Source organism: Sus scrofa, chromosome 1, assembly GCF_000003025.6.
Source record: "Sus scrofa isolate TJ Tabasco breed Duroc chromosome 1, Sscrofa11.1, whole genome shotgun sequence".
NCBI lineage: Eukaryota > Metazoa > Chordata > Mammalia > Artiodactyla > Suidae > Sus > Sus scrofa.
Genome location: NC_010443.5, coordinates 44,034,418 through 44,059,583, shown reverse-complemented (window position 1 = coordinate 44,059,583; position 25,166 = coordinate 44,034,418). Strand labels below are relative to the sequence as shown.

Here is a 25,166-nt window from a genome sequence, read left to right as displayed (position 1 = left end):
ATTTTCCTCAAATGTTCAATGATTAAAAAAAAAAAAAAAAAGGCTCCCAATGTTGTTGAAGGAATGGGAACTTCTTAACCAAACAATGAATCTCATCTTTTATCTTCCTCTCGCCCTTTCACACTCTGTTAATCAGACACAATACATTCCTTTTTATTTTTTTTAACGACCACACCTGTGGGTAATGGAAGTTACTGAGCCAGGGACTGAATCTGAGCCTGGGATGGATCGCACACCTTCTGCAGCCACCTGAGCTGCTGCAATTGGATTCTTAACCCACTGTGCCAAGGTAGGAACTCCAGTCCATTCCTTTCATGAGTGTTACTTTCTCCTCAACCCCCCTTCTCTGTGGCAAATCTTATCACCAGCATTTTTTATTTGCTGGTTTTCAGTGCATTTGGATTCAGCGGTGGTATCATCAGTGACTTTCTGTAGGCATACCTACCTATTAAACATATTTAGGGCAAATAATTCCACATACTCCATTGATATGGAAACATTTTAAACCTGTGTATCATTTTTCACTGTAGAATGCCTATCCATACAATCTAGATAAAAGAAAATGTGAAAAATATAGCTTCCTTAAAAGTCAATTATTAACTAGGATCTGGATCAATAGGTCTAAGAAATGCCTGGGACAGAGAATCCGTTTCATTTGGAAGAGATATGATGTTCAGGAGTTCCTATTGTGGCTCAGCGAGTTACCAACCTGAAAAGTATCCATTGGGATGCTGGTTCAATCCCTGGCCTCACTAGTGGGTTAAGGATCCCGCTTGCAGTGAGCTGTGGGCAGTGAGCTATGATGTCAGTCGCAGACGATGCCCTTGCAGCTCGGATTGGATCCCTAGCCTGGGAACTTCCGTATGCCGCAGATGCTGCCCTAAAAAGAAAAACAAAAAAAGATGTTCATGTCTAAGATTTCTGACATAGATACACACGGTGTCTTCCCTTTTGAGAGCAGAGATCTCTGGTCCTAGCACCACTGAAGAGGCCGTCAGGGCCCCCTGCTGGGTGGTTTACCTCATTTACCTCATAGGACACCACAGGGAGAAACACATGAATAGCTCCTTTGCACAAAGGAGAATGTGTCTTAGAATTGAAGTAAATTGCTTAGGGAGTCTCTGCTAATAAGTTTTAGAGGCACGATTGGAACTCTAATTTGCCTACATTCCTTTCACAGCGCTATGAAAACGAGACGTTGAGTTGGTCTGATAGGGTCTTTCCACTTCCCAGAATGATTTCTTTGTGAGAGGCTGTTTCTCCTCGAATTTTCTCCAGGCGCATTTTGGTGACTGTAGGTTTAATATGTAGGATACTCGAGTTTGGGTTTGTAAGCCTGGGCAGCACCCGTCCCAGCGTCCAGTCGCTGTCCGGGTACGGTGGTGCTAGTTTCCGCGGCGTCTCGGCAGGGAGTCCCTGCCAACTAAGGGGGAGGACCTGTTCTTAACCGCACGGGGCGGTGCGAGGGGCGGGGGGGCAGAAAAGCCCACAAGAGACTAGAAAAACCCAAATAAAACAAAAACAATCACCACCACCTAGTCGGTGGGCCTCTGGTGGACTCGGGACCGGAGGGTTGGGGCCTCAGGGCACCTCGGGAGCGCCCTCTGGCGGGAGCAGAGCGCGCGTCCCCCGCCCGGCCCCACCTCTTCGCCGCCGCGGCGCCCCCGCCCGGCTCTCCGGGTTCACTCTCGGTCTCTCACTCAGTGAGACACAGACGGCAGCTTTCCGAGCGAGCTGGGGACGGGCTGAGGCGGCGCCAGCACAACTGCCGCTGCTCGCCCGGAGCAAACCTAGGCACTGGGAGAGAAGGGGAAGCCCGGAGCCCCATCCTTTCTCTTCGTGAGGGTCTCCCGAGCCGACGGGCCGCTCGGCGCCCCCGCGCGACACCCTTCACAGCCACTTCGCGGGGCGTGCCAGGACTTGGGGACGCGGCTCGAGAAGAGCCCGGGCGGGAGGCGGCGGCGGCAGCGGCGGCGAGGGGGTGCGTGGTCTGGGACTGGAGAGGAGTGAGTGGCCGGCTGGGTGGCGGCGGCGGCCGTAGCCGCGGGTGCCTCCCCACCTCGCCGCTTGGCCAGCAGCACCGCCTCCCCGGGCCGCGGCCGCCTAGCCGGGTCCTCCGCGCGTTCCCGGGCCCGGAGCCGGCGCACGATGCGTCCGGCCGCCTTCTGATCGCCGCCGCGCCGCCGCCTCCGCCAAGATGATCCCCCAGAGCCGCAGCAGCAGCAGCTGCAGCCGCCGCCGCCGGCCCCGCCGAACCATGTGGTGACCACCATCGAGAACCTGCCGGCTGAGGGCAGCGGCGGCGGCGGAAGCCTCTCTGCCTCCTCCCGGGCCGGCGTGCGCCAGAGGATCCGCAAAGTGCTGAACAGGTGAGCTGCGGCGGGGGCGCGGGGCCGGGAGATCTCTCTGTCCCCCGGGCGGAGCCGAGGCCCTTTGGGACGGAGTCGCGGCCGGGGACCCTGAGGAGAGCGGGCGACAACGCGCCCGGCGCTGGCGAAGAGGCCGTGGCAGCTTTGTCCCGGAGCAGGGAGCCCTGGAGCGCCGGGCTCGGGCTGGTCCGAGGCGGGAGTTCGGCGAGAGGCGGGGTCCTGCACGCCTGGCTGCTGTGTGTCACACCCTCGTACACGCGTTGTTGCCTTACTTCCCTTCCCCACTCGGGCCCTAGCTTTGCGCTCGAGGACCAGAGGAGACCTAGAGGTGGCGGGGGCGGAGGCGGGAAGGCGCGGGACTGCGGGGATGGCGTGTAAGTCACCGGCCTCGCACTCCGCCCGGAGGTCTCTGACTGCTTGGTTTGGAGATGGGGTCGCGGCAACAGCCCTGGCCGGCAGGCGGGGGACCGACCCACTTCTCCCACCAGACGCTCCAGTTGCCACTCCGACTCTTCTAGCTGCGAGCAGGGAAGGGGAAGCTGGAGGCCCGGGTCAGATTCACGCAAAGTGCAGAAATGTTGCGGGAATGTTGTGAGGAGAAGGTGCCCGGCTATTCCAAAGCCAGAACGCAGGTCGCCGGCGCCTCGGGTGCTGGAATCTGCGCAGTGGATGGATCAAGGACGAGGCGTTTAGGATGAGAATCCGGGTTTATGTGAAGATAGGGGGCCCCCGGCCCCCTTGAACCGGCTGTGATACGAAAGGGACTTTTTTCTACTTGAGTAACTTGAAAAGGTTGAAGAGCTGACACTTAAAAAATAGAGAACTGGTTGTGTGTGTTTCTCTTTGGGTGCGTGTGTGCTTTTCAATGCATCTGTCAGGGGTAACTCCTAAGGTTGCACTGTTCATACAGGTTTCTGTGTGGCACTGTTTTGGGTAGCCAAGACTCCCAAGGAATTCACCTCGAGCTCTTTGGGGCTTAAAGCTCTAGTGGGAGCACAAAATACGTGCAGAAATAGAAGCATGAAAAGCTCCTTATTTTCGGAGTGTGGTTTAATTTGGTTATATGAGTCCCATTCAAGAGTCCCTTGTAAAGACTTAACGTGCGTATTAGCTTACTTGTGGGTACTTCTGTGTGTTTCCATTTATTATCAAACAAGAAGAAATTCACTCTGAAGTGAGACACGAGTTGGTAATAGAAACTCAAGCCTTTTCTTTGATTTGTAGCTTAGAATAGCACCTTCGAAAATACTATGTTTGAAAGATACAGAGTAGAATAAGTCAAGAAGATGCTGGCTCAGTACATATTATGTGGTCTTCTTATTCTTTATGAGTACCTGTGATTTTTTTGAATTGTAAATGCCTTGGCATTGGGGGAGTTAAAATTTTATGAGAATATGTTAATTATTAAATTCCCTCATCAAACTAGGAAAAAGCTGGTACCATAGTTCATTTATCTTGGCTTGATTATAAGTTATTATTGATTCTGTGCAGGTTATTTCGTGAATCTTAGGATCCAGAATAATAAGATTACTGAGGTGGGAGTGGGGGCACTTGGTTTGTCATCCTTTCTCTGCTGCTAACTAACCACATGGCTTGGGGCAGAGCTGTTCATCTCCTTGACTCTTGGTTTCTTCACTTGTAAAATGTATTCTATAATACTTAATTTTAGTCTTTTGTCCTGAGTTTGAGAATTAGATGAAGTAATACTGACAGAAACACTGGGAAAAGTATAAAGCTTTGCAGAAATTCATTTATTCAACTGAATTCTGTTGTTTAAGGGGGAAAGGTGACGTGGGAACATCATAAGCAAATTCAGTGAACTCATGGTACATCATGGGTAGAACTTTGTGTTTTACTAGCCTTCAGTGATGTGTGACATGAGTGGTACTATTCCTAATTTATAGAGGAACTTAACAGTGAAGAGTTGGGTCAATGACATTTCATGGCAGATACATCTGTGAATGGAACCCCTAGGGTTATAGCCTTTATAGACTTCAACAGAAGCATTTGGTTGTCTTTCATAGTTCTTCAGAATTTTCTGTGTAATATTCTGTATTGAGTAACTAGTGTTTCCTCATCCTTAAATGATAAGAAGCAAATATTTCTTTTGAGAAGGTGCCTCTGGTAAGCAGTTTGAAAAAAAAAAAACAATAAATATAAAAATACTGGTGGAATAATTTCCATAGCAGGCTGATGGGCTTGGCCTTTGCTCCATGAATACATCATGAGGAATGAGCATTAGTAGTGGCTGCTGAATGATTGGGCTCTAAGTAAAAGCAAGAGCACTGGGGTGGCGGTGGGAGGCAATTTCAGAGTTCCTGTGCCTGCATGTAGGTGTGGCTCCCCTCTGGTTTGAACCCTCCAGATGTGTTGGACTAGTCAGTAAATGCTGTAAGGCTGGCCCACTGGGTGCCACATCATAAGCATATTTGTTCATTTTCTAAAAGATCATATTTTCCTTCTTTTTCTACTCTTCCTCTTCTTCTTTCCTTAGTACTTCTCTTTGCTTTATTTGCATCTGTCATTTCAACAAATTGTCTTTAGGGCTTTAGTTGTTTCCATTCATCTACTGCTGTCATGTAGCAGCTTAATGGCTAGCAGGGTGATGTTGCAAATCTAGAAGTTTGGAGCCAATCTGAAAAAATATTCTTCTAACTTTTGCCATGCAGATATACTGTTGGCAGCGTTCTCTTGCTGTGAGCTGACCAGTAGAGCCTCCTCAGTGGCTGAATGGGGCATTGCACCACTGGTAGTTATTCTTAACATCCCCCTGGGCCAAAGGGGCAGTGCTGAGACTGAAGGTGGTGCAATGGCATGAGGAGTGTTAGAGTGTGAGCAAGCCTGGTGAACTGCCTGCTACTGGTCACAGTCTGTGATAATAGGTACCTGCCAACCCAGAGGCAGAAATGCAAACATATGTGCTATCTATATCCTGTCTACCTCGAGATAGGTAAAGAGAGAAGTACTGATTAATAATTAAAGGCCCTTGCTCTCAAGAAGCTTAGAATGAAAATGCAGGGTTACCTTAATTAAATCTGCCTTACATTGTCCTGTGTCATTTTATTTCCTCAATGTAACTCTGTATCCTTTCCCTTTCCTTAAAGCCTTGTAGAGTTGGATTGTTGCATTTTATATATGACAGGCCATCACACTGATTGACTACTCCACATAAAACAGTTAGATTAGAATGTAATAGTATCCATGATTTTGGTGAAAGGAGAGGTGCCAGGTAATTTTTTTTTAACCAGTTAATGGGTTGTGTCACATTCTTCTCCCCTGTCCTATTCAAAATTGGTTTGGCAGAAGGATGCAAAATATACAAGATGATTTAGATGCTGGGATAAATGTCTCTTCCTTATTTCCCAGAGATTTAGAATAAGGTATTGTTCAAATAAGGAGAAATTCTGGCAAACTCCTCCTCACTTAATTTCTTGAGTATGAGTTAGTATTTATTACCCTGTCACAGGCAAGCAAGATATGAAAAAAAAAAAAAAAAAAAAGAAACTACTTCAAGGGCAACAGTTGATGACCCTTTCACAGAAACTGCTGATACTGGAAGATTTCTTTGAAACATATAGGAGTAGTATCTAAAGGTTTTCTCCTCTAAAATGACTACTTAATGAAATGTTGGTGAAAAGCTAGTGATAGTTTACTTTGTGTTTTCCATGTGTGCTGTTTTATCTTTCCATGAATTTCCAGTTTTGACCCACTTTCTTCCCAATAAGAGATGCATTGGGTTGTCTCAAATTATAGAGGAGTTTCTGTCTTTTTGAGTCTTGTGATGGGGATCACATTAGAATGGAACCAGGAGTGTAACCTGGGTCATCCATTCATTGGATTTGAAACTAACTGACTTCTAACTTATATTTTGATTTAGTTCATTAATTTTCAGATTTCTGAAATTTTTTTGAATTGAAAACTAAAGATCATTAACAAGGATACATAGAGTTAGTAGCAAGCCTACATAAAATCAGTGTATATGTGGGAAGTTTCCATATATATGGGACATTATGGATATATAGCTTTTCTGAGTTATTAAATAAGGTGGACAGAACATGGTGAACCAACAGAATGGCTGACAGGAATGGGATATTCTTGAATTAAGTATTAGGTACAGTTGATAAACACATATATTATCATTTAGGTTTTTTTTTTTTTAATCAAATGGGAAGGCTTTTGTAAAAAAATTGATAGTGAGGCTCTTCCTCAAACTGCTCCTTCTAACAGATGTCACAATGAAAGGGGAAGGCCCACTAACTAGTAATGAGGATAATTGGTACAAAATATTCCAAATGAAACAGGGTGATATGATTAAAAACAGACATTTCTAAGATCAGTAGTAAACAAAAGATGTCTGAAGGATGCATTTTTTTTTAACTAAAGGACAAAGTTATACAAATAGAAGATCATCCAGTATATATATTTTTTCTTGCACAGAGCTTGGAGACATGTTCATATTAAAGGAATGTTTAGTTTACCTCGGATAAAGGTGGTACATTTTCAAGGAAGTACTGTGTAAGGAAATGGACCTATCATCATGTAATTTTTCTTAGACCTTTTACTCTCTCAAGATCCTTAAGTTCCTCAGGGCCATAATAAAAGATGTCTTTTTTTTTTCTTTTTTTTTAACTGTATACTGCTATAGATATGGATGGTATAGGAAATTGAGTCAGCTGCTTGTATAGTTCTAAAGTTACTTAATGCAGGAGCTGATTTATTATTTAATTGCTATTTCTCATAAAAGTAGAATGCAGCATGTGTAAGTACTACTGCCAGGTTTTAATTTAGCTTTCTCATTCATTTGAGTTCAGGCCAATGAGCATTCACCGTACCTTGTTCAAACACATTAATTCTTGATTATGTTTCTAAAAAAGTATACTTAGGAAGTCAACTCCAGTGGACACATGGAAAAATACCCCATAATATTTGACATGTTTCTTGCCTGTGGCATGAGCATATACAAATACACATTCATCTTTTTTTCTTTTTTTAAGGGTCAAATCCCCATCAAATAAAATTTACCATCCTAACCACTTTTTTTTTTGGCTGCCCCTACAACATGTGGAAATTCTGGGGCCAGGGATTGAACCTGAGCCATAGCAGCAACCTGTGCCGGCAGTGACAATGCTGGTCCTTAAACTGCTGAGCCAACAGGGAACTCCTTGACCACTTTTAAGTGTACAGTGTAGTAGTGCTAACTGTACGCACATTGTTATGCAGCAGATCTCTAGAATTTTTCATCTTGCAAAACCTAAACTCTGTATCCATTGAACAACAACTTATTTTTTTTTTTATCTTTTGTCCTTTTAGGGCCGCACCAGCAGCACATGGAGGTTCCCAGGCTAGGGATTGAATTGGAGCTATAGCTGCCGATCTACACCAGAGCCACAGCATTGCCAGATCCGAGCCGTGTCTGCGACCTACACCACAACTCACGGCAAGGCTGGATCCTTAACTCACTGAGAGAGGCCAGGGATCGAACCTGAAACCTCATGGTTCCTAGTCAGATTCATTTCCGCTGTGCTTCAACAGAAACTCCGAACAACAACTCCTTTTTTCCCTTCTCCACTGACCTTGGTAATCAGCATTCTTCTTTCTGCTTCTAAGAGTTGATTATTGATTTTTTGATACCTCATCTAAATGGAATCATATGGTGTTTGTCCTATTGTGATTGACTTATTTTATTTAGCATAATGTCCTCAAGATTCATCCACATTGTTACAAGGGGCAGAATTTCCTAAGGCTAAATAATATTCTGTTGTATATATGTAAACACCACATTTTCTTTAATCAATTTATATGTTATGGACATTTAGTTTGCTTCCATCTCTTGGCTTTTGTGACTAAAGCTGCAATAAAGATGAATGTGTAAATATCTCCTCAAGATCCTGTTTTCAATTATTTTGGGCTGTATACCCAGAAGTGGGCTTGCTTAATCATATGGTATTTCTATTTTTAATTTTTTAAGGAAACCCCATACCATTTTTCATAGCAGTGGCACCGTTTTGCATTTTCATTAACAGTGCACAAGGGGCCCAGTATCTTCACATTTTAGCCAACACTGTTTGTTTTTTTTGTCTTTTTTAGGTCCACATTGTGGCATATGGGAGTTCCCAGGCTCGGGGTCAAATTGGAGCTGTAGCCGCCAGCCTACGCCACAGCTACAGCAACATGGGATCTGAATTTGCATCTGCGACTTATACCGCAGCTCACAGCAACACCAGATCCTTAAGCCACTGATTGAGGCCAGGGATCGAACCTGCGTCCTCATGGATACTAGTCAGATTCGTTTCCGCTGAGCCATGAATGGAACTCTTGGTTGTTGATAGTGGCCATCCTGATGGGTATGAAGCGATATTTTACTTTGTTTTTTTTTTCCCCTTACTTTGGTTTTGATTTACATTTCCCTAATGACTAGTGATATTGAACATCTTCTCATCTACTTGTTGGCCATTTGTATGTCTTCTTGGAAAAAAATGTCTATTCAAGTCCTTTGCTCATTTTTAAATTTGATTGTTTGGGTTTGTTGTTGTTACTGAGTTGTAGGACTTCTTTACATATTCTGGATATTAACCCCTTATCAGATATATGATTTTTGAATATTTTCTTCCAATCCATTGGTTACCTTTTCACTGTTGATCATTTGTACATTCACTTATTCTTAGTGACTTGCTGTGTGCTGAGCCCTCTTCTGGAGGTCACATACATAACAAAACATTATTCTTGGCTTGAAGGACCTCAGAATCTATCTGGGTACCTTGGTATATGTAGCACTATTGAGAGTGAATCATTGTAATCTATAATCTGAATTCTTATGCATAATGTTTAGTTGTATGCTTCCAAATGTCTAGATACTGGATTCATATAAATAAATTATTCTGTATGTGATCTGTATTAAACTTATTCTGTCTTATATAGGTACTACTTGAATGTATAATTGTTGAGAAGAAATTTCCCAGGAAATGTCAAGGAAAACAATAAAAATGAGTATGTCTTAGAAAGTATTTTCTTAGAAAAATGACATGTCTCAATCAGTGGCAGCATGAATTTAGGTATACTAATTTGTTTAAGTATACTCTTATTAAAATTTTAAAGTATTGTTTCCTATTAGATTTAAATTCTAAACTTTCTCTCAAGAAAAATTTACCTATGTGACTATGATGATTAAAATACCTTAAATAGCATTTTGCAAGTTTTTATATACTGAGCCATCAATTCCTGCCATTTTAAACAAATTAGTTAGGGAAACCTAGTACAGCTGAATACACATTTAAAGATGTTAAAAATCAAGTCATGCTAATTATATTGAGATTTAGAGTGACAAGGCTACAATTCCTAGTCACTCCTGACTTGAAGATAGTACAAGGTACTGATCCATCATGTAAGACAAATAACTCACTGGTTTCTCTTTTCTTCACCACTCACTCATTCACTCATTCATCCATTCAGTCATTTATTCAGTGAAAATTTATTGAGTTCTTACTATATGTTGGGCATTGCTGGGTCATAGTGGTGAACCAGGCAGGTATGGGCTGAAGAAGACTCTCGAGTGCCATTGGTGGAGTGTCTAACTGTTATTACTCTTTCAATATAATCTATCAAGGGGACATTTTAAGTAAAGTAAAAATAAGGATAACATACATCCCTTATCAAAATGATTAGGTTTTCAAGCTAATCTAACAGATTAAAAAAAAACCCCTATAATTAGCTGTTTCACCTGTAGGAAAACTACTCAAGAGGAAAACTGAAGACATAACAATTACTTGAAGTAGAGACAGAATCAAGAGGTAGATCTTTCTTGATGAATACAGTACAATTTGTTTCATGTAGGACTTTAAGAAAGGAGCAATTGCCATCAATGTTCATCTACTTTCAGAGTGTTAGAAGAAGGAGTTCCCGTCGTGGCGCAGTGGTTAACGAATCCAACTAGGAATCATGAGGTTGCGGGTTCGATCCCTGGCCTTGCTCAGTGGGTTAAGGATCTGGCGTTGCCCTGAGCTGTGGTGTAGGTTGCAGACGCGGCTCGGATCCTGCGTTGCTGTGGCTGTGGTGTAGGCCGGCAGCTACAGTTCCGATTTGACCTCTAGCCTGGGAATCTCCATATGCCGCGGGAGTGGCCCAAGAAATGGCGAAAAGACAAAACAAAAAACAAAACAAAAAAACCCCAGAGTGTTAGAAGAAAAAGAACAGACTTGAATCTCATCCTGCTATTTTGGGGTGAGGGTGTCAAAGTCATTGCCATATATCCAAAGAAAATATAGAGTTTCCTGAAAGCATTAACATTCTGATGGTGCATATACGGCTTCGAGGGAGCTTGGGTACATATGCATTGCTGGTAAAAGAGATTTAAAATATGACAAAAGCATGAGGGATGAGTTGGAAGGACAGGATTGCTTTACTACATAATTTGATACAACCTATAAGAGTGTTTAAAATAAAATGAGCATGTAGACAGAGTCTGAAACTGTTAACTTTTCCATTATAATACATTTTATGTTATAAAACTTTACACCATATGTTATTCTCACAATAATTTTTTTATGGTCACACAGCTAGGTGCTTTTATAAGACTACAAGGGAAGGAGAAACTAGGCTGGAGACAGGGCAGGAGGGTTCAGCATTGGCATTTGTCCTTGGCAATGGAAGATGGTGTCCTAGGTTGGGCTGCTTTGACAGAATATCATAGACTAAGTGGCTTAGACAACAGACCTTCATTCCTCATAGTTCTGGATGCTGGGAAGTCTGAGATCAGAGTGGTTGGAAGATTCTATGTGTGATGAAGGCTTTCTTCACATGCAGACAGCTGTCTTCTTTTATCCACATATGTTAGAGGGAGAGGGAGAGTGAGAATGAGAGCCCTCTCCTGTCTCTTCTTAGAAGGATAGTAATTTCATTCTAGGGGCTTCGTCCTCATGACCTCCTCTAAATCTGATTGCCTTTTGAAGTTTCCACCTCCAAATACCGTCATATTGGAGAGTAGGGCTTTAACACATGAATTTTAGAGAGACATAAACATTTGATCCATAGCGAATGCGTTGAATAGGATCATGTGCAAAAAGGAAGATGACAGAAAGGATGAACCAAATAAGGAGTAAGAGATTGGAGGAGAATTAAGTTTTCAATTTGACAATATTATGTGTAGGTGAAAAGGCAGCAGAGTAAAGTAAGGCTGGACTTGTAGGTTGGAATCAGATAATGGAAAGCTGTAGATGCTCCAACAGGAGTTGGACTTCATTCTGTGGGTTATTATTAATTATAACATGCAGAAATTCCCAGGCCAGGGATCGAACCCAAGTTACTGCAATGACAATGCTCGATCCTTAACCCACTGAGCCACCAGGGATCTCCGTGTGGATTATTATTTTTGCAGGTTATTGAGCAGAGAAAGGACTTGATCAGAGGTGAGCCAGAAGATGATATTCTGGGCAAAATCTGTAGGACAGATGGAGAGGGGATGGGCTGGGGTTTGGGGTATCAGTTGGGTGGTCACTATAGCCATTGAGGGGAGTGGAGACAGCAGTCTAAATGGGATAGAGGCAGCGAGGATGGAGGGAGAAGTGCTGTGATTTTAACAGAATCTAGACCAGGGTCAGGGAAGGTACCCAACAGTGTCTGCAACACAGCAAGTGTTTAATACTTGTTTGTTGAAAGGCGATAAACTTACTTCAAGGAAGGGATCTCTTTACCAGAGCAGGAGAGCTAAGGTGTTGCCTCAACTAAACAGGAAGCCAGGAGGACCACGGCCAGATACCCAGAGTGTGGTCTGCAGACCTGTGCTGATTCAGACTGTAACCAGACTGTGATGAGATCAGGAATCAAGAGTAAGCATTTAGAACTATCTATGGCAGTTTGACAGAACATTTTTATATTTTCCTTTACTATTAAAATATTGGGTCATGTATTTTAGTGTTTGTTTTTTGCCATTTTATTTTTCTAGTACTTGATTTTTTTGAATCGTATTTTACATCAGAGGGTGGCAATGGAGATTGGAAAGAAATGATTGTTTTTTGGAGTGATTCACATTGGAGCTGGATTAGATGAGTGGTTTGATGAGGCTGCTGAGAGAAGAGAATAAATATAAACTTCAGTCTTGGGGGCTTGAGAAATCGAGTGAGTGATGATGCTATTGTCTAAGACGGGAAAGACAGGAGAAGGAACAAGTTTGTGGATAAAAAGTCAAGAGGTTAACTTCTGGCAAGTTAAGTTAGAGATGTCTAGCGGGAATATAAGATGCCAACTGGAGTAGGGGGTCTGGGGAGAAGTCAGGGGCTGGGGATTAGGATCTGGGCATTGTCCTGGATGAGATCATCTGGGGACGGTGTGTCGATAGAGGAGAAAAGGGATTCTGTCTGGGCCAATCTTGGGAGCTATCTCCAAAGATTGGAGAAGGAGGGGTCTGAAGCCGGGGGAGAACAGGAGAGTATGGTGTTCAGAAGCCTAGAGAAGGAAGTATTTCAAGAGGGAGGAAATAGGAGATCCATGTTCTGAAAGCAAATAACTAAGGGGAGGGTGGAGAAATGATCCCAGCCACATAGAGAACCATGGAATCAGGACAGGGACAGGCTCAGATGGTGAATTTCAAAACATATCTTTTGGCTCTAACCAGGAGCAGAGTAAAGGAAAAGTCTTTTAATAGAGGGCATAATAAAAAGGTCTATGGGCTGATAGGAATGATGCAGTGGAGAGGAAAAAATTGCATACGTAGGAAAGAGTGGGATAAAGGAAGGAGGAAAGCCTTGCGAAGACTAGGATGGTAGGATCCTCAGTGCAAGAAGGGAGGGGTTGGTTGGCCTTTGAGAGGAGCCAGGATGCTCTCCGTGGCACAGGAGGGGGGCAGAGCAGAGTGTGGGTATAAATGAAGGTAATTCGGTGGATTTGGTGATGGGAATAAAAGGTGATCCCTATCTGGTGGCTTCTCTTTTTCTGTAAACTCTGAGGTCAATCTATCAATTAAGAATGAAGGAGTTCCCTCCATGGCTCTGTGGTAACGAACCCAACTAGGATCCACAAGGATGCAGGTTTGATCCCTGGCCCCATTCAGTGGGTTAAGGATCCTGTGTTGCCATGAGCTGGGTGTGGGTCGCTGATGTGGCTCGGATCCCTAGTGGCTGTGGCATAGGCCGGCAGCTGCAGTTCCAACTAGACCCCTGGACCTGGGAGCTTCCATATACCGTGGCTTCAGCCCTAAAAAAAAAAATGAAGGTGTCAGGTAATGGGGGAGGGGTGTAGGATGTTTGTCCTAGAGAAGTAGGAAGAGCCTGAAAGGATACATACCAGAGAAGTAGTGTAGAATTTTTAAGGGCAGTGCTATGCACTTATTGGACATTTGTGGTGGGAGGTTGTGGGGGGTACGATGGGCAGAAAGAAGCTACTGCTGTTTAGAGTCTGTCTTGGAAAGCATTAACTCAGAAACAGTTCAGGAACAGGGCAGGCAAGAACCATCAGTGGATTCAGCTATGAAAAAGTCAAACTAGTGCAGGGCATATTTAGGGGTGCTCAGTAGGATTTTGGTTCTGATTATATTTGGGAGTAGGTTGTGAGAGAGAAGAGGGAATTAAATGTCATTTGGAGATTGTGTCTGGAGCACTGGTGTGATGGTGTCCCCTTCAGAATGTGAGATGTGAGATGTTCTGTTTCAGGCAACTCACTTAAGCTGGGGGGGTGGGGGCACAGCTCGATATTCTCATTTGTAAACTGGTTAAAATAATCCTAGCTCTTCATTTTCTTTTGCGTTTGGGGGATTTTTAAATGAAATCACATCTGGGAGAGGACTTGGAAAGCTGCCAAGCACTTTGCAGTTGTTATCCTGGGCACAAAACTGAGATGGGAGGCTGGCTTCTGGTGGCTTTGTGCTGTCACAGGCCCAGGATAAATGCTGCCTGTGCCCTGGGCACTTGGAGGACTTGGATGCGGGCACTGCTCTGCTCTGATTTTTCTCCTGAGCCTAGTCAGAGTTGGAAGTGGAGCCCGCTTCACTGAACAAGACTCGAGTCTGTTTACTTCCATGTCTTCCAGATTTCTGAAAGCTAGATATATTAAAAAAATTTTTTTGGCTTTGTTTGAAGAATGCTTCTTCTTGGGAAGACCGGTTTGGCAGAAGGCGTCTGTTCTGCTGTCTCATTGCGCCTCTGGGAGTGATGGTGCTTGGGAGGTACCTGTGGTTTGTAAAGGAGAGTCTGACAGGCCTCGGAAAAGGGTTAGTGCCTCTTGAACAGGGGGAGTTTCAGAATGAGCAAGGGCTTAAAAAACTCCATAGTGCGGCCAGTGGACAGACAGAGCGGCTCAGAGGGAAGGGACAGAGCAGCTTTAATGTGCTAATGAGGGGAAGCCCAGATGCCAGCGGGATCTGAGGAGCTCTTTGTGATGTGGGGGTGGCTGGAGCCTCTGTCCTTATCTGGGTCCTGCTGCAGGCGAGAGAAACACTGTGCCCTCAGAGAGGGCCCTTTCCTCGCAGATAGCCCACACACCACTCCTGAGACTGCTCGGTGGTGAGGAGCTGCTGAAAACCCTGGGTGGGGTGACTGCTTGAAAACTGGGAGCCTGGGAGGTGGGAGGAGGTGTGCATAGGGAGGACAGAGGATGGGAGGGTGTGTGTAGTCAGAGAGCTAGGAAGGACAATGGCAGCTTCACGAAATTAACTGTTGTCCTTCCGGTGCTGCTAAGCTTGGTGAGTGGCATTCAAGCCAGTCTAAAGGGAGGTGATCTGTCCTTGAAAATAGCACAGGCCAGTTTTTAGCTAGTTACGGAGTAAGTCTGAGATATCAAACAATGCAACCAAACAAAACCTCCCATCACCCAGTGAGTGTTGGAATGAATTTCACATTCTGGGTGTTTGATTCAGTGATTGCTCCAGAAAAGGAGGTGGGCATTTAAGAGCACCCATGTGGTCAGGGAGCTTGCCCTGAAGCCAAATTTGACAGCAAAGATGTGTATTTACAAAGATTGCGTGTTTACTTGCTCCAGCCCCTCTACTGATGGAGAGATTGGGTAACCAAAGTACCCCTAGGGTTTTTACTGTCTCTGGAAATAGGAGTTCCCAGATAAGACAAATGGAGACATCAATCCATCAATCCATGGTATCTTGACCTTTTCTTTATTGCCTGCTTTCCCTTTCTGAATCTTTCTGGGGATATATAAATATTTGAATATGATATATATAGTATTTCCCAAATAATGTTTATTAGGTGTTATTTTTAATGAATCTCTGTCTATTAATCCATCTGCCTCTTTTCTACCTGCTCTCTTTCTCTCTGACACATACACCCACAGACACACAAATTGATAGAGAATAATTTCCCATTTGGAACTGGTTAGAGCTTGTTTTCCTTCTTTGAAGATAGCCAACTTCTTTACCATGCTTTTTTTTTTAAGCTCAGAATTTGTTTAAGGAGAATGCTTTATTTTAATGTGTTTAATTTTTATTTCAGGATCCATATTGAATTGGTATCACCTAAGGAAACAAAAATATTCAGTGCGGAATTACCTATGAGCTATCTATATATGTAAGTGTGAATGCAACTGTGGAACAAGCCCCCACATAAAGATCCACGCTGCCCCTTCCCCGCCCCCACCATTTCCCCAAACCATATATGGTTTCATTACAACACTTGAGTTCCAAGTGGTGATGAGTTCTGTGACTTGACTTAAAAATTTACCCTCTTCTACCTGCTCTAATTCTAAGTTTGTGTGATTTTAGTGCTTTTTAGGCATAACACTTCTTTATTTTTTTAATTCCTCCCTTCTTGATGCTTCCTGTTCATTTCCTGCCTCTAATGGGATCCATGCATTTTAGATTGGCCTTCCTTAATGCGAAGCCTAAAGTGTAGGCAATAGGGGGCTTGCTTGCACTGGCTTTAGAAAATTGATCAGTTTTGCAACACTAATGCTGATAAATGGATGTATCTGCATCCAATGTGAAGAGACCATAATTATTACCATAATTATTACCTTCTTAGCCCCAAAGTTCAGTGTAACCTGAGAGTATATCTTCCACGATGATGGAAGAAAACCCCCATCTGAAGTGTTTCTAGCAGTGGGTATCAGATTGCTCATTGTGGATATCAGTTGCTGAAGAAATGAAAGTATGCAGGCAGGAATGTGTGTGGATACACTGGTGGACCATGACTGAAGTTGATTGGGCTGTGGATCAGTGAATTGAGATGCAACAACAAAAATGTCATCTCCCTGTTTTCTCTGGTCACGGCTAGAAAGCAGTTCATTGGATATAGGAACCCAATTCTTTTGTTTTTAGTTGCTCCTAGAGAAGCAGGTAAAGGAGCCAGAGTCTACAGTGCACTCTTTTTCTAAAAAATAAATTTCCACAATCTGATGTACTTCACCACATACTCTTCCAAATGGTGGTTGGGGAGATAAGACACATACAAGAAGCAAAGGCATTTTAAAGTGAAATACAGAAGGAAATGGATGCCTGGATGTGGGTGGGAGAGCCTTGCAGAGAACTAGCCTATTTCTAATAGTCTCTGCTATTTTAACTGTTAAAGTGATTAGCTTCATGAGGCATAGAATATTGATTCCTGACCCTTCTTAGGGAAATGCTAGCAAGTGAACAAAGAAAGAAAACAATCCCAGAAGGTATGTGACATGTGAATGAATCAAAGGTACCTTCATTCCTTGTCAAAATTCCCATTTTGGAGAACTATTAATGTTCTCTATGGAACTATTTTGAACTTAAGAAACACATAAAGTAAAGCAGTGTTTATAATGACATTATAAAGCCCTGATCCTCATTTTTTAAGGTGCTGCTAGGCGTGGTGCAAGTGCTATAGAGTACAGTCTCTAGGGAGACTGATACAGAGCTCAGTCTATGAGACAGCTCTTCACACCAAACACAAAGGCACTGATGAATCTGAAAGCCTTCTTGACATCTGATCCTCACCACCCCCCCCAACTGGATTAAATGCCCCATTCCATGTGCTGGCTATCTCCTATCATTTCACACTCTGTGTTATTTACTTGTCTGAATCTCTCAATGGGTTGTAAGTCCATGAGAGTGTTGTCTACTCAATATCTTACACAGAACCCAGCATAAAATAAGTACTCAATAAATAGTTGTTGAATGAAGGAGCAAATAATTAGCCAGAGCCTCTTCAACAGAGAAATTATTTTCAGCAAATTGATGTTCTTTGATTATTTTCTCAAATACTGTGGGTTATAGTGCTTGGCACAGAGTTACTACTCAATAAACATTAGTTTTAGTGATTTTTTTAATATAATGATTTTTACTTTTTTCCATTATAGCTGGTTTACAGTGTTCTGTCAGTTTTCTACTGCACAGCATGGTGACCCAGGTACATATAACATGTATACCTTCTTTTTTCTCACATTATCATGCTCCATCATAAGTGACTAGACATAGTTCCTAGTGCTAATGCTATATGATGTCACTTATACCTGGAATCTAATATACCGGACAAATGAAACTTTCCACAGAAAAGAAAATCATGGATTTGGAGAATAGTTTTAGTTTTTTTAATTGATCTATGGAAAGGTAAGGAATATAAAAAAAGTGTAGAAGGATAATTTGAATGGTGCCGGAGTTAGGAAAACACTAGGTGTGCTGTGTAAGTCCTACTCATACTTAAAAACTCAACACACATTTCTGTCGACTCTATTACCTCCCAAAGTTTTTAACTCTTTCTGCCAAGAAATTTCATGTGGAACAATCAGGTGTAGAAATGAAAATAGAGGTCATTTCAAGCTCATTATAGGCAGCAGTGGTTAAGAACAGGGCTAGACTGCCTGCTGTATCATCTGAGTGCTGTGACCTTGGGGACCTCAAATTCTTATCTTTTTCTAGGTTGTTGTGAGGACTATACTGTACTATATGCTATATATATAAAACACTTAGAACAGCATCTGACATATGTAAATTATATTATTCTTATTAGCATTAGTATCATCATCATCACCATCACCATCACCATCATCACTGGCAGGTGAAAAGCCCAGGAAAAAGTAGGTAAGAAGGAAACTAATTGCCAAGAAGACTATATGAATGTAGAACCCATGTCTGGTTTGATAAGTGCTTCTTGCCCAGTGCCAGCATAGCCTTTGAATATAATAATGTTCATTATACTTGTGTAATGGGTTAATGGTGTCCTTCTGATGTCCGGGAATGGAAATGTAAGAAAGTCATATGAGTACTCATATGGTCCTAGCTCAAAGTAAGAAAGAAGGGAGAACCTATCTTATTCCTGTTCATAAATATTTTCCTAAACAATTTCTACCAGTTAGAAATTTATTTGAGTTAAATTTCTTCTTCAAATTTGTTACTTTGGGAAAATTAAACAAGATTAGATTTATATCCTTTGCATGTCTGCTTCAAGGAGAGCAGCCCTAAGTGTGGTTAAGAGACGCAAACACATATAAAGTTAGGTCTCTGCTCCCAAGCATATTTTATTGTAGTTAACTGGCTATTATTTTACTCAACAATTAGGTTGCTTTCCTCCTAAAAGTTGGAATTAGTCACAGGGAAGGAAAGAGCATTGCTTGATGATGTCTTTGGAACATGGGGCACTGGGCATGTTTTTCCAGAAGGGGAAAATTTAGCTGGAGACCTTTAAGCATTTTGGGCCAGAGGAGAACACAATGGTGAGGGAGACCACAAGAGATCAACTGTGCTGTCTTTGAAGTATGTCCATAACTCTCCACCACTCACTGGATCAGGTATCACTTCACTTGAAGACTTTCAGAGGCATACTGATCAATAAATGTTTGAGACTATATCTGTGTTTCAACTATGAGAATTTTGATAAGTCATTTGCAATACACGGTCACTAAATCCTTGTCCAGCTTTTATGGTGTATGATTATACATGACATTAAAACCCAAAGACTTTCTGACAAATCGAATGACATTTATTTCTAAAGCACATGTATAGTGTTTCTTCTTCATGTACTAGTCCCTCAGAATAAAACAACAGCTCAGCCATTTCAGTAGTGGTCCCATGTGCTTGTGTCCTGGGGGCAAAGAGTCCATGCAGAGAGTTTAGACATTAAAGATCCTCTGTGCTAGATTAGAGTTCCAACCAAGGAATTACTAGATACCTCAGTTTATTTAAATTAACCCTGCACAGGTGAACTCAGAATAATTTAGCAAGTTATCTGTACTGTAATAGAATGGACATTAGCATATATTTTTTTGAGAGGGATGTAAAAACTGGTTGGCTTTTAAACTCCTGTTCCAGAACACATAAATGTGACACCTTGGGGAGCAGGATAGTACCAGAGGGTTGCTAATTGTGACGGCTTTTCTTTTCCTCTCCCCAGCCTTTGTTGCATCACCAAGGTGTGATGTTTTCTCCAGTGTGGATATAATATTATCAAAGATCTGCCTACATAAGAAAGAGTAATGAAGTCATTTGGGTTACATTCTTGATATCATTTGTATTGCCTCTGTGCAGGGTTGAGTGAAGCAGTTTCTATAGCTGCTGTGAGCAGTAAGCCTCTAAATATTAAGTGCTGACTCAACATAAGCATGGCTGCAGAAGAAGATGATTAACTTGAAGAGAAGCTAACATCAGCAGGAAGAAGCACAACTACATATTCAAAAGGAATAGGGAATCTTTCCATGTGACATCTTCAGGAGCCATTGCAAATGGAAAGAGAAAAATAGAGTAATTGTGTTAGATGGAAATGAGTAGATTTTTCCCCTTCTACCCTTGGCAGTAGAGATTTTGTTCTCCAAAGTCTCTGTTGGTTCCCTCATTAGTGCATCCATTTGACCCCAGATGATTTGTGTAAGCCAACGAGTTCTTGGCATTATTCCGTAGATTGTGGCTGGTCTTGGGGTGGGCACAGGTCCCAGGTTGGCTCAATCAGATTGAAGGGAAAGACTTACATTTGATGGTGAGGGAAGAGATTTCTCTTTCTCTGCTGGATATGAGCACAGAAACAGCCATCTTGTTTCTATCCACTGTTTCTATCAACTGGCTGTTAATATCCACTGTCTTATGACCAGGAAGGAAAACAGCCTTAGGATGTCACTGATGATGAGGACAGCAGAGTAGAGAGAGGGAGAATACCTGAGTCTTTGAATATACTGTTGAGCAACTGAGTGCAGTACTGCATGCTTGGAGAGCTTGTCCTATCATTGGACTTTCATCATATGGGATTCGAATGATGCTAACTGCTTTGGCCAGCTGAGTTGGGATTTGTTTGCCTTGCAGCTGAATGCTTCCTTAACTGATAGACACATCTCCCTCACTTTGCTCTGAAACTAATGACCTTCCATGAATACCAGCCAGGGTCACCTCCTTTCTTTCAGTCTGGATACATCTGCCAAGGTAGAGCAGAGGCAGATTTGCTCCAGTCTGTGGTATAAAGGGTTTTCCCAGGATGTGGGATTGCAGAGAGATAGTAGGAATGGGCTCTTGGGATGGCTTATCTATACCAGTCAGTAGCATCTTTGATAATCCTGATCAAAGTGCTGGATGATAGGTTCCCCATTATGTCATCCATCTATTCCAAACCTGCTTTGTGCAGGGTGTATGAAAAGCCTCACAGAGTGTAGTGGAGAACCATGGGGCACCCAGTATAAAGGACTGGGGACGGCCTCTGAACTAAGCTGACACTAAGAATGAGGAGGACTTAGCCAGAGTAAAGAGGAGAGTGTGAGTTCCCGTTATGGTGCCACAGAAATGAATCCAACTAGTATCCATGAGGATGCTGGTTTGATCCCTGGCCTCGATCAGTGGGACATGGGCTGGGGATTCGGCATTGCTGTGAGCTGTGGTGTAGGTTGCAGATGCAGCTGGGATCCTGAGTTGCTGTGACTGCGGTGTAGACTGGCAGCTGTGGCTCCGATTGGACCACTAGCCTGGGAACTTCATTTGCCACTGGTGCAACCCTAAAAGTTGAAAAAAAAAACAAAAAAAAAAAAAACGGGGAGGTGGGGGAGAGAGAGTGTGTGTGTGTGTGCATGTGTGTTTGTGTGGCAAGGGCTTACAGAGTATGGTGTAGGCAGAGGAAACAATGCATCACAAATCTGTGAGTAAAACCATGGGGCATTCTGGGAAATTAAATTGGTTCCTAAAGGCTGTAGCTCAGTGTGAAAGGGAGAGAGATATGAGAGGCTGGAGCAGCAGGTTGAGTCCAGATCATGCAAAGCTTTGCAAGTTTATTGAGTTGAATGTGCTTTATCTTAAGAGCACTGAGCAGTATTGGAGACCCTAAGCAGAAGAATACTGTGACCGATTTACACTTTCCTAAGCTCAGGCTGCCTGCAGTATAAATAGTGAATTGGAGCATAGATTTCAAGGAACCCAACTAGGAAATGGTTGCAGAGGTAAAATGTAGAGTTATGGTGTAGTCTTAACCTTTCTTTTCTGAAACCTTGGGTTTTGATTGTAATTACCACACAAGAGAAAGGTGAATCAGGTTTGATGGTGGGTAGCATTGGGTTTTACTTGGTGTGACAATGGCATGAATACAGGCAAGTTACCTAAACTCTCTGAGTTTTTGTTTCATCGTCAGTGAAATTATAATACCTCATAGGGTCATTGAGGAGGATTGAAGAAGATAATATATTTATAGTTCTTGGTATTGTGCCCAAAACATGTTAGTCATTATAATTATTAATAAATGTGTGAGGAAGATGCAGCAGAACTAGGCAGTGGAAGAGATTTCCACTGGAGTTCCTTTGTAGTCTGGGAGCTGAGAGTCACATAAAAATCACAAAGCAAGTATAACTATGGGGCTGTCATATTTTCTTTGGGAGAAGGATTTATAATTATTGTGTAGGCAACACATTTCTAATAATCCTTGCTCTTGGAAAGAGAAGAAATAAGAAATCAAGACAGAAAAAGATAAATAGCATGTGTGCTTATTTTTTGAGTAAGGAGAAGAGGAGAGAAAATGTATTGAAGTTCATAGGTCCAGGAGAGAGGTTACTTTGTCCAGGGAAATGTAGCTTCTCTGCAGTGACAATGTTCTAAGCTGGAGGCTTAGTTGAAAACAGGTGTATTTCTTTAGGGCGGGGGCTTTTGTCTGCTTTTTTCCCTTCTTTTTAATCATGTAGAACATCTGCCATGTGGTAGGTATTGTAGTCAGCAAATATTTGTTGAATAATGAATGATGAAGAGATGGAGGTGCTTTCACCAAGCTTCAAAATTCTGGGTTCAGAATTTCTGCCTGAGGTCCAGGCACATGCTGTATTGAGTTCCTTCCATTTGCTGCCTACAAAGCAGCCTTGTATTTTTCTTGTCGTCATTAGAGAAGCTAATTAGAAAAGCTAATCAATGGCTGATGAACTGATTGATGGAGATAGATTTCTCAAGCCAGAGTTTGAAAGAAAAGAATGGATTCTTTCGGCTTTGTGAGCAGCTATTTTTAGTCAGCAGGTGTTGCAGCTTTTAAGAAACATTTGGCAGTGTTTCCTTCTACTTCCATTTTATCCAAAATATGTAACTTTCATCCCTTCCATTACAGAAACATGCTGCTTTGTGTTTTCTGAGTAGAAAAGAGGATTATGGGAAAGAATAATCAGGAAAAATTTATGAAGTGCTTAGCACGGAAGCTGGCCCCACGGTTAATGGACAGTCAGTAAGAGAGAAGATAGAAATGCCATCACAGAGGGTGGCTGGGGAAGGAGATGGCTGGTAAAACCTGCTCCCTGCCCAGCGTAGATGGGATTTCTCTGCATCACTGTAGATAATGTGTTGCTTCCAGCTTCCCCAGTTGGAATCAGTTCCGGTACCCAGAGCCTTGGCTTATAATTTCAGATGTCAATACTGTTAGTTAAGGAAGGGCCAATCGGTTTTCTTTGTGCATTGCTTAAAAACAAACAAATCCCCTCCAAATCAATTGGTGAAAACACAATGACTCAATGCTTTGAAAAATGTGTCCCTGGGAAAACCATACGATACATGGTTCTGAGAACTTCACCTCCAGAGCAATTATTTCCCAGGATACATTTCCAGATTTATGCCAGAGGTGGATTAAGTGTAAGCCACAGATATTATTAGCTTGCTCTGTGTTCATATGTTCCACTGTGAGGTGCCACACTTAGGTCTTTGACAAAGACAAAGACTGGAAATGTCTTGCTTCTTGGAGGACAGTTGTGAAATCAATCAAATACACTAGTGTCTTGTTTCAACTGGCTGTGCATTGTCTTGGTTATGGGTCATGTTCTGACTGCTACTGCAAAGAGTGGGGAATGGCGAGGCAAGTTGTGATGACTGTCAGCCAGGGCTCTCCAGAGAAACAGAGACAATAGGACACACACACACACAAAGTAAATATTAATTTATATATATATTGAAAGAGTGAAAGAGAGAGGGAGGAGGTTTATTTTAAGGATTCAACTCACATGGTTTTGGGGACAGGCATGTCCAAAATCTGCAGGGCAGGTCAGCAGGCTGGAAACTCAGGCAGGATGTTCATTACAGTTGTGAGGTAAAATTCTTTCTCTATGAAACGTTAGTTTTTGCTTGTAAGGCCTTCACCTGATTGGATAATAGTGAGACCCACTCTCATTATTAAGGGTAATCTGCCTTACTTAAGGTCAGCTTATTGTCAGATGTCAGTCACATCTCTAAATACCCTCATAACAACACCTAGACTAGAGTTTGGCTGAATAACTGGGCACCATAACCCAGCCAGGATGACACATACAATTAACTGGTGGTGATGATGACATTGACTGTGTTGTTTGTGGCCCTCAGATATCCTAGAATGACCATGTATCAGTCATTGGGCCAAGTGCTTTACATGCATTATCCTGTTTAATATTGTTAAGCCTTCATTTCCATCTTAAAGATGAAGATACCAGGTCAGAGAGGCTGCCGCACTGCACAGAGTCACAGAGAGACCTGAGTGGCTTGCCAGGGCTTGGTTTTAAAGTCCATGCTATCATGTAGCATTTTATACAGAAGATATTAGTTGATACCTTTTTGTTTCCTCCCAGTGATAGAAACCTGACCGAGGGATGCAGTTTACTGTCTCTTGTTCTCAGGATGTCTAAGGTGACGGGTTTTAGGCACAACAAGACCCAGGAGCTAAAAGGATGTTGTCAGGACTCTGCCTTTTGCTCCATCTCTTGGTTCTACTTATTTCCTCTTAGCTTTATTCTGTGAACAGTCTCCCCCTATGAGGAAGGTAGAATTCATATCCTCTGACTTAGCAAGTACTGTAGAAAGGGGCTTTGTTTGCTCTTCCATGGTTGTATAGCCATTCCAGAATGGCCTTGCTTGATTATGTGCTTATTCCTGGTGTAACTCCCAGGGCCAGAATATACAGCTCTGTGGTTTGTGCTGCCTAGCTTTTGGGTCTAAGTCTGGGTTGGTGGCATGGAGGTCTGGGAGTCCGGGCATGGTGACGGAAAGCCACACTAGGACAAGAGAGGTGTGGGAGGACACTGACCCCCACTCAGGCCCCGTACCGCTGGCAGTTCCGTAGACACCTCCTTGGCAAGGAAAGCCCCCTATGGGTACCTCCTAGGACTGGACTGGGTGGGACAGATTTGTATCTTCCCAGGGGCAGAGATGCCTTGAAGCCATTGGTAGGAGCCCCCTTTTTTTTGTCCCTTGGCCTGTTTGGGAAGCAAGCCAGCCCAAAACTCTTTAGACTTTAAATGTGGAATTAAAAATTTTTCCCTCTGATTCAAAGCAAAGGACCTAGGCAAACTTCTTTTCAAGCTTTAATGCTAAATTAGCTTCCCAGGAGGTACCCAAACATCAAAGGCTGTCTTAGGAAAGGATATGGTACTGCCTAATGCTCGTATCACCTCATCCTCTCTAACTGCAGATGGCAAAAACTACTCTGAAATATGGTTGTTTGT

General features: G+C 42.8%; 1 protein-coding gene across 1 annotated transcript in view; it reads left to right on the top strand.

Moving 5' to 3' along the window:
* The window catches only part of SLC35F1 (solute carrier family 35 member F1), a 404,399-nt gene continuing 380,965 nt past the window's right edge, over positions 1,733-25,166 (top strand). Inside the window, exon 1 of the mRNA XM_021089044.1 lies at positions 1,733-2,369. The gene's annotated coding sequence lies outside the window, so the exon portion shown is untranslated. The remainder of the gene's footprint in view (positions 2,370-25,166) is intronic.